At 44.4% G+C, this 10,283-nt stretch overlaps 1 pseudogene; it reads left to right on the top strand.

The window, feature by feature from the left end:
- Positions 1-209: 209 nt before the first annotated feature.
- LOC114222766 (microtubule-associated protein RP/EB family member 2 pseudogene) lies at positions 210-1,588 on the top strand (annotated as a pseudogene).
- Positions 1,589-10,283: the final 8,695 nt, after the last annotated feature.

Here is a 10,283-nt window from a genome sequence, read left to right on the forward strand (position 1 = left end):
GCAAGCAGAACATTCAAGTAAGGCCTTACTAATACTAAGGGGTGACATGTGGGAAATAAACACAGATGAATCTATGGGCCAATAACGTGGTTATAAAATAAACCTATCTCTGGAGGAGGGCGGGGCGGGAGCCAAGGCCGGGAGAAGGGAGCCAGCGAGCAGGCAGCAGGCAGGCACTGTCTGCGCGAGGAGCAGGCGAGCGGGAGGACGAGACGCAGCCACCTTCCTCACCAGCCAGCCCGCGGCGGTTTGTTCCCTTCCTCGGGAGTGCGCCAATGCCTGGTCCGACCCAAACCCGGTCCCCAAATGGCGAGAACAACAACGACATCATCCAGGATAACGGGACCATCATTCCTTTCCGGAAGCACACAGTGCGCGGAGAGCGTTCCTACGGTTGGGGAATGGCGGTCAATGTGTATTCTACCTCGATAACCCAAGAGACTATGAGCAGACATGACATCATCGCATGGGTTAATGACATAGTATCTTTAAACCACACAAAAGTGGAACAGCTTTGTTCAGGAGCTGCCTATTGCCAGTTCACGGATATGCTCTTTCCAGGCTGCATTAGTTTGAAGAAAGTAAAATTTCAAGCAAAGTTGGAGCATGAGTATATTCACAATTTTAAACTTCTGCAAGCATCATTTAAGCGAATGAATGATGATAAGGTGATCCCAGTGGAGAAGCCGGTGAAAGGGCGTTTCCAGGACAACCTGGATTTCATTCAGTGGTTTAAGAAATTCTATGATGCTCACTACGATGGGAAGGAGTATGACCCTGTGGAAGCACGGCAAGGGCAAGATGCAATTCCTCCCCCCGATCCTGGCGAACAGATCTTCAACCTGCCGAAAAAGTCTCACCAAGCAAACTCCCCCACCGCAGGTGGGCTAAATCAAGTCCAGCCTCTAAGCCAGGATCCACACCTTCTCGTCCCTCATCAGCCAAAAGGGCTTCATCCAACAGCTCAGCATCCAAATCTGATAAAGATTTAGAAACACAGGTCATACAGCTTAATGAACAGGTACATTCATTAAAACTTGCCCTCGAAGATGTGGAAAAGGAGAGAGATTTCTACTATGGCAAGTTGAGAGAGATTGAGCTACTCTGCTAAGAACACGGGCAGGAAAATGATGACCTCGTGCAGCGACTAATGGAAGTCCTCTATGCCTCGGAAGAACACGAGGGCCACCCGGAGGAGCCCGAGGCTCAGAAGCAAGTCCACGACCAGCAGCCCCAGCAGCCGGAAGAGTACTGAAGCGTCCTGGCCGCTCGCGCCTGCAGCTGTGCGTGGGAACTTTTCTTCTGGAGAAACGCGTGGCCTCAAGCTCAGCCGTGACCAGTCGTTCCCAGTCTGCCGTTAACATCAACGCACTGTTGCATCCGCCAGCCACCGCGCTCGGTTCCCATTTCCTTTGCCAAGACCCATTAGCAGCCGGCCGTTGGGCGGCCTACCTGAGAGATCACAGGGTCACGTCCCTTCTACTTCACCACTTGGCTGCTTGAGATTGATTCTGCTCTTTTCATTTCTCAAACTCCCCCCTTCCCAACACCACCCCTCCTTTTATCCTGGTGTGAAACAATGGTAATTTGATATTTGGTATTTATATTGGCATTTCTCAACCAGTGTCACTAGATGTCACACATTCGTGGTGCTTTGATGTTTGCAAGTCTAACCTCTGAAGGTAAATTTGGTCAAATAAATTGGAGCAAAGGGAAAGAGATACTTGATATGAAAGCCATAAGGGCAGTGACTCGTTTTATAGGAAAAAAAAAAAAAAAAGATGGAATCAAAACTAGGACTTCAGGACCTAGACCCAGCAGTATTTCTCCCTGAGCATGGTAGACAGCTACAGTTCGTCAGTCAAGGACAACACCATCTCCGCTTCGCCCTCCGACTGCTCGCCCCTCCCCTCCCACACCCAGGTTCTCATGCTCTTTTCTTTCTCAGGGTCCTCTTTGGTGGGCAGCCACTCTCCCCAAAAGCTGTCATCATTTACCTACAGTCCAGAGGGGGTCTGCATAGGTGCAGGTCCTCCTGCCTCTCTCTGGCTTTCAGCCCAAAGCCTCTCCTCCGCACTAGGGGACTCCTCCTCCAGAACGACTTCAGGGTGTGCGGCCCTGAGGGGCAGGGCTCTGCGTCGTGCTGCACGCTCGCTGGAAGTGAAGACCGTCTTACCGGGAGCATCATTCCAAGGGTGACTCCTGATTCTGAAGTCTGGTGTTGACACTGGGATGACAGCACAGAAAAAAATCCCTGACTCCCCGTACCTTCTGGAATAAGGAATTTCCCCTCGTTAATACTAAGGCCCTCCTTGTCATTGACCTTTGATAACCATGGCAATTCATAAATAGAGGAAACATTAATGAATTAAAAGCATTCCTTATTTTTTTTAACTAATATTTGCACATTTTCTTTGTATCTTTCCAAATCTTTGCCTCTTTTATTCCTCTGACAGATGGTATCCCTTCCTGGATCATTCATTTCACTTGGTTTCCAACTTTAGATTTACCTCACTTGTTATTGGACTTAGCAGGTGCAGCAACAACAACCAACAAGTGTGCCCACCCCACTTGCCTCTTAACTGAAAAGCTTCAAATAAATTTCTGAAATATGTATCATAAAAAAAATAAACCTATCTCTGGTTTGAAAATATGCCCTTTTTTTGTGGAATGAGGAGGAAAGACAGATCCTGGATCATGGCTTTGCTTTCCAGCTCCTAATTTGAGTGCATATGGAAGACGCCATCTTGCTATCCAATCTCTCAGGAATTCAGTCCTTTATATTTAGATTCAAATACGAGCTTGTCCACAACAAGATTAGCTTTCTGGTGTGGGTTGGAGGGATAACCAAGAAACATTGTTCTAGAAACCTCTTTTTCATAATTAAACTAGCCAGAACCAAATTTTTAAGCAGATACCAGTAACTGGATTAATGAAACCCAAACTATTACTAAAATTCAACAGTCAAATCAACTAATGAAATACATTTATTGATTTAATATCTCCCCATAGAGTAAGGGAATTCACACTTTCGTCAAATGTTTTCTGAACATATTAGGTACTGTCCCATGTCTCCTGCATCTGATGTGAAACCAGCATGTTTATAGTCACCACCACTGAGAAAATAATAAGATAAAGAAAATAGAAGAACAACTTCTACATTTAACATTTGCTTGTTTGTAGTGTATTCCACTTTGCCATTCCCCAGATAACTACTGACCTTCTGAAGGAAAGCAGTGAATGAGGGGAACAATATTATTAAGCCAGTGAGAGCACTTAAGGTGCCTTCATCTTCCTTTCTTATTTATGGAACATTTTAATTTATTCGTCCCTTTCTTGCTAGGCATAACCAGGAAGGTGATTGCCACAAGGGTATGATCAATGTGTAGAATTTCGCCAAGTTGTACTCTTCTTTTGATTTTGAAAGAGAACACAGATATTGTGTTAAAAAGCTAATTTTATAACCTTAAATTCTCATGAAAAGATGCTAAATAATAGTTGTTTATCTTTTATAAGCATTCGACCTTAAAATAATTACATTTTGATGATAGTTCTAAAACTAATAGAAAGGAACTATAGTACAAAGTGCTTTCTGGAACATATTATTTTTTTCAATAGAGCTTTGGTCTCTGCTGATTATCAGAACTACCTGTAAAACTTTTTAAATGTTCCCAGGTATCTATGTCTCTGACTTAGAGAATCAGAACTTTAAGAGTGGGGTTCAGGAATTATTATTATTATTATTATTAATTACTACGACTACTACTATTATTATTATTATTTAGTTCTTCAGGTAATTCTGAAATATGGTAATTAACTATTGGCCTAAACCAAAAGACTGACCCTTCTTCCTTGGCTTCTGAACATGGTGTTCTTAGTTTCAGTTTCCCATCTGGGGCTCTCTATCTGAAGACTGATACCAGGGGCACCTGGGTGGCTCAGTCGTTAAGTGTCTGCCTTCGGCTCAGGTCATGATCCCAGGGTCCTGGGATCGAGCCCCGCATCAGGCTCCCTGCTCCGCAGGAAGTCTGCTTCTCCCTCTCATACTCCCTCTGCTTGTGTTCCCTCTCTTGCTGTGTCTCTCTCTGTCAAAAAAAAAAAAAAGAAAAAAGAAGACTGATACTAAATGAACTATTTAGAGCAAAGACAGTTTGAGTTATACTACTTATGAGAAGCTTCTAAAACCAGAGCCAAAGATAATGACAAATATTATGCTCAGAAAGAGGACCCAATATACTTTTGGCAAAATACTTTCATCAAATGACACTAGGGACATTGCTTAGTGGAAATAGCTTTCATTGTGGAAGAGCAATTAGTATTGGGTATTTGTGGGCAGATGTTTTGTCGTGTAGTTGAATGAAAATACTAATAGGCTCTATATGAAGCAGATCTTATTAATGGGTGATTTATGTATGATGGAGAAATGCTCAATGGAGTTTTGACCAATGTATGACTGCAGATCTGTGTTTTTATTTAGTTGCTATTATTTGTGAGCTCTAATATTAGTGCCTACTTGGCCCAGTGATTTGTGTAGGAGGAGGATCCTTGCTAGCCTTACAGAAAGAAGGTATGGCTCTGAATGCCAGCCTAGCACAAAGTTGTTTCTCATGATGCTTCTTGACTATGACTCAGTGATGAGAGAAATGTTTCAAGATTTGCTCAAAATCAGTCAGTCAACTAAGTGGAGTCAGATTTTTTAGGGAGTTGGGGGTCTCAACTCAATATGTAAGGAAGAACACTGGATAATCTAATTATCCATGAAAATTCTTAACATTATCCAAAAAGCAAACTTTGGTTTCCCCTTATATTTTAACTTGGCCTCCATGTCTCTATGGTAGTGCAGTCAGACCAATATGGACAGAAGTACAGAGCTAATGAAAGGACAAATTTTCTTCTCTGCTTTGTTTTTAGTTCTGTTTTTCCAGTTCAGATGGTTTTACTCATGCTGGTTCTATATTCCATTTACGTACCATCCTTCCCCTTCCATTTCCTTGTTCTCTGATTTTGGAGTAGCAATAACTACGGGCCATCATTTAGGCCCGTAGATCTTGGAGTCAGGCTTCCCAAGTTCAAATCCAGGTTCTATAATGTATCAACTATACTCTTGGATAAAGTACTTAATTTGTACAAGCCTCAGTTTCCTTGTTTGGCAAAAGTTGTAAGGATACCTATATCATTAGGTTGAGAGGATTAACTGAGTCATTAGCTGGGCGCCCCTAAAGGCAGCACCTATAAAGAGCAAATGCTCAAAAGATCTAAGTTATTCATAACTAGTGGTGGTAGGGGATGCTGGGTGGCAAGGCAGTGCTCAGCCTTGAGAGACCTACAGCAGAACTGTGAGAAACCTAAGTGCTTCATTAACATAAGTATTTTCCTCAGGCTATAGAGTATAAATATTCCTTATATGACTCTAGTTATTATTACTTGAATATTACTCTCTGCATCCTGAGCAGCCATGACATCAGCCTTTAAGGGAAAACCCAAAGTGAGTGACTGTCTACTCTTCCTTAAAACTCAGTTGACTATGAAGAGGCAACGTGGCCAGAGTCCTAGAGCCTCCTTCAGGGCATTTTAAGACCTCCTTGTAATCCTTCCTGAATGATACATAGGCTGGCATGTTTTCATTAGAGGGAGTAAGTAGCATTTATTATAATTGTTTCCAAGAAAATAATCTGTTCTGGGGCTTAACACATATAAGCATTGCTCGAGTTTCTTATGTGACAGTGATATAATCCAGAAAGTACATGAATACTCATTTGTGTGAACTGCACACAGAAATCAGCTGATGAGAAATCAGATGAACTGGCTTTTTAAATAGAAGCTACCTCGTCTTTTGGTTAGAACACAGAGTGAGTGACTAACAACCCCAGCAATAAATGGGTGGCTCATTCATTTATAAGACCAAGGTTCTTGTCTCTCAGAGTCTCTGCTCTTAGGATTTCTGTGGGGATTTTATTACCTGCGACCTACCTACATAGCCTCCAAATTAGCAAGTGAGGTCAACTTCTGAAGGCCTCTCTTTGAAGTTGGGAAATCAGTTGGCTAAGTAAATTGGGCCAAACTGAGGAGGGCCTCAGAGGTCAGGTAAAGAAATGGGATACACGAGAGGGCCAGGCACAAGTTTTTAGGTTGGGTTGGTAATCCTGAAGCACTCTAGCTCTGTGGCCCCCTCTGGACTCCCCTCTGTTTCTCATACAGTACCTAGCTCCCACACCTGCCTCTAGTGTAGGACAGTACTTGTGAGAACTGAGTGAACAGGCACATACTGAAGCTGCAAGGCTCCTCCCCACCCTACCTCGCCCTTCCCCACCCAGGTTTTGACAGTATTCCCACCCTTAACCTGGGGCCCTCCACATGGGTCACACCCTTGGGGTGACTCAGGAAAGCTGGCTTCAGCACTCTCTGGAGGCTAGGGAGGATGGTGGCCCTTCTGTCCAGGGCTCTGTGCCCTCTGCCCCAACAAGCAAGGCAGCAAAACATAACTCACTGGCTTGGTAACTCTCTTGAGGTGATTTCTCACAAGCTGTGATGGACATTATTCAGGTGGCATTTTGCAGCCTCTTTGGGGTGGAAAAAAATACAAGGGCATCTTGCAGAAACTTTGCAAGGTGGGCCTACTTTCAGAATAGATGTAGTAATTTACCAATTCACAACATATTTGCTGAGCACCTTCTGTGTGTGAGACCAGCACTGTGGTAAATAAAGGCTGAACAAAGATGACTAAGATGCAGTCCTTGCTGCCAAAGAGTTCTATGCTTCATAGAGGAGGCACATGCTACTCAGATGTCAGCCGCCTACTTTCCATACATCTCTGACATCCGGTGGGACTGTCTTGACCTCCAATTCATGGCTGGGAAACCTTAAGTCTCCCCAAGATATTTTCCTATCTATCTATCTATCATCTATCTATTTATCTATCTATCTATCTATCTATCTATCTATCTATCTATCTATCTATCTATCATCTATCTATATTTACCGACATATAGATATAGGAAGATAAATCTATATACATAACTAATTCCAAAATTTCATTGCAATTTCATTATTCCTCTGTCTCTGGGTCCATGTCTACACATGTTACTTCTAAATCCTTTTTTGTTTTTTAAGATCTATTTATTTGAGAGAGAGAGAGATGGGGCAGGGAGAGGCAGAGAGAGAGAATCTTTAAGTAGACGCCCCACTGAGCACAGAGCCTGATGCAGGACTCCATCCCCAACCCATGAGATCATGACCTGAGCTGAAACCAAGTCCAATGCTCAACCGACTGGGCCACCCAGGTTCTCCACTTCTGATTGCTTTCAGATACACCTAGATGCCAAACCTAAACTCATTGCTGCTAACAACAATCTACTTATTATAAAGTTGGTTGGCTTTTCCAGGGGAAAGGATCTCATCATAAAGTGTGTGGCCTTTTGTATGGTTGGCTGTACTCTTTCTCTCCCTTTCTATATTTCTCCTTCCTTTATTCCCCCCATTTGCTCTGAGGATCAAATGAATTCCTCTCCTTGTCTGATGTAATTTTGACCTTTACTCTGAGGCCTTAACACCAGATGATATTTCTTGCCAGAAATTCACAAAATCCAAGTGATGTTAAGAAAATATTTCCCAGCAAAGGTGGTTCTTGTCCTAAGAGAAATCTAATGACTGCTACTAAGGAAGAGAATATTCATCTACCCGATTACATATATTAAAAATAAATGTCATTACAGTGATAGGTATCCCCCTAGAGATCTACCCAAGGTGCTTGGGTTCACCAAGGACGAATGGTCAACTTGTCCTGGGGGGCTTAGGAAAACCTCCACAGCTATGAGGCGGTGACACAGCTCTATGTGGGGTGGAGGGCAGACGTGCAGTTCTGCTGACCTCAAGCTTTGGTCCAGCTTTCATTCCAAGGAGTGTCATAGCCGAAGTGTCAATTCTCAGGAGGTAGTTCCCCAGACAGACCAGGAGAGAGAATGTGGAGACCGGGCACACCCGTGCTGGTGGGGTGGGGCAGGGCAGACGCTCCGGGTGAACACAACTGTAAGCAGTGAGTGGGAGGTCTGCGAAGGTGGGACATGGTCTGTGAAAAGGTGGGGACTACTGCCAGGTGGCAGTCCAGGCAGATGACAGCATCAGGGAGGTCTAACCAGGCAGGTTAGAGTACTGGCAGGGTAGCAGCATGTGGGCATACAGCAGCTGAGCAAAGGGAATTTGTTTAAGATTTGGTCAAGCAGATGATCTTGCAGAAGCTGAGAGAAAAAAACCAAAAATGGGGTTTCAAGTGTAAAGCTCTCGCCTTGGGAAGGAGAGAAGGGACTGGCAGAAGCTGAGAAGGTTATTGGCTTACAGGAACTGGGATGCGGGTCGGGGTTATTCGGACCTTAAGCTTAATATCTAAGTGAAGCAGAGTCACTTGAGCAGGGCCTCCAGTTTTGCCTGATGAAGTTGAGGCACAACTAAGACAGGGGTGGGGGGCTGGGCGCCAAGGGATGGAGATTTTGGCCCACGGTGAAGGATGAAGGTGTAGGAACCTGGGCAGAGGGTCAGGCGCCCATCTGTCACTTCTCAGCATCAAAGACTCCTCTGGTTCTTTCAGAACTTGGGGTGTTTCAACTCTTTCCTTTTCTGAACTTACACCTTCATCATAATTTCAGGGCTTTATTCTAGGCTAAGGAGTACTTTCTTATTTTCTGCCTTTAGGGATATTTCTCACTGGTGCTGAGCCAGACACAGCAGCGTTCCACCCTTGCATCTGGTTTTCCCTGGGGAAAATGGCGCTGCCTACATGTCAGCGCCCAGGCTCTGGAGCCAGACTGCTTAGGTTTGCATCCTGGCTCTACCACTTCGTGGTTGTATGATTTTGGACAAGTTACATGGCTTTTCTTTGCCTCCTTGTCCTCCTCTGTAAAATGGGGGTCATAATTGTGCCCACTTCATAAAGAGGTTCTGAGGATTGATTCAATTAATTTAGATATGATAAGCAATTAGCACAGTTCTTGGCACTTAATAATCAAGAGATGTCAGCTATTAACTATTATTTTTCCAGTGAGGAGGAAGCTTGAGGAAGCTTCTGGGTGGATCTGAGGCCTCAGTGAATATATTTTGAGTGCCTACCATGTGGCAGGTATTGTGTGAGGAATTTGGGGTGTATCAGTTGACAAGACAGACAAAAACCCCTGCTCTTCGGTAGCATCTTTTTCTGTTGACTGAAAGAAAAAGTGGGATTTTTAGAACAGTTCTCTAAGGGAGCTGCAAGAATTCCATTTCATTTTTCGTTTTTTCCTGTATAACTGTTGACAGGGACTGAAGTAGCAAATACTACGTCTAAACCGAAGACCTCAATCAGGACAGACCTAATCACATTATGATTAGTTCCCTGCTTTGGGGAGGCACTGATACCCCTGACAGACCTCCCTGGAGCCAACTGCAAACCCAGGATAGTGCTCTGCTTACTTGAGAACCTGTGATAACTCTGTGAATCTTCTCTCCCTCCTCTCTACTCAGGGTAGGGCTGGTGACATGCTCCCGAGCAGGGTTTCTCCACCTCCGCGTCATCGACATTTCTTTGTTGAGGGGGCCTGTCCTGTGTTTGTGAGATGTTTAACATCATTCCTGGCCTCTACCCACCGGATGCCAGGAACATCCTCTCAGTTCTGACAACCAAAAATGTCTCCAGACACTGCCAAATGCCCTCTGGAGGTGAAACCATCCCTAGTTGAGAGCCCCTGCTGACCAATTCTGCAGTTGACAAGTCTTCACACAGCCTCAGTGAACACTCTGTTCGAGTCTGTCATCGGCAGAATTCCTCTGGCACCGGGAGTCTGAGCGCCTCTCCTGTGTTGTCTGTTCATGGCTTCTACAACCTTATCACACAAATGGGCAACCCCAGTAACCCTCTCACCCTGGTTCACTCATGACATGAGGGCGGGTTTGCGGATAGAAGGACAGAATGAGGCAAAGGAAGCTCTTCATCCCTTTGTGTCTTTATGGGTCTCAGACCGTATTTACAGACGCAGGCCACACAAGAGTAGCATTTAGCTCCTTCCCGGATAGATCCTGAGTTCATCACACTTGGGCAAAGAGATAGTTCTGATTGGTGACACATTTTTTTTTTCTTTATGTTCTTTCTCCTCCACATTACAATATTGCCTAAGCTGGCTTCGATTCACCTAGGTGTTTTCTGAGGGACTTTATAGTCAGTTTCGAAGTTCCTAAAAACATTTGCAGAGAGGACTCACCCCCAAGGCATGGCTCATCAATGACAGCTGCTGGCTCTGAGACAAACTGGAAGGCTCTGG

Source organism: Eumetopias jubatus, unplaced genomic scaffold (genome assembly GCF_037043125.1).
Source record: "Eumetopias jubatus isolate StellerSeaLion01/CBP00866 unplaced genomic scaffold, mEumJub1_p1.0 scaffold_6, whole genome shotgun sequence".
In the NCBI taxonomy this organism is placed as follows: Eukaryota; Metazoa; Chordata; class Mammalia; order Carnivora; family Otariidae; genus Eumetopias; species Eumetopias jubatus.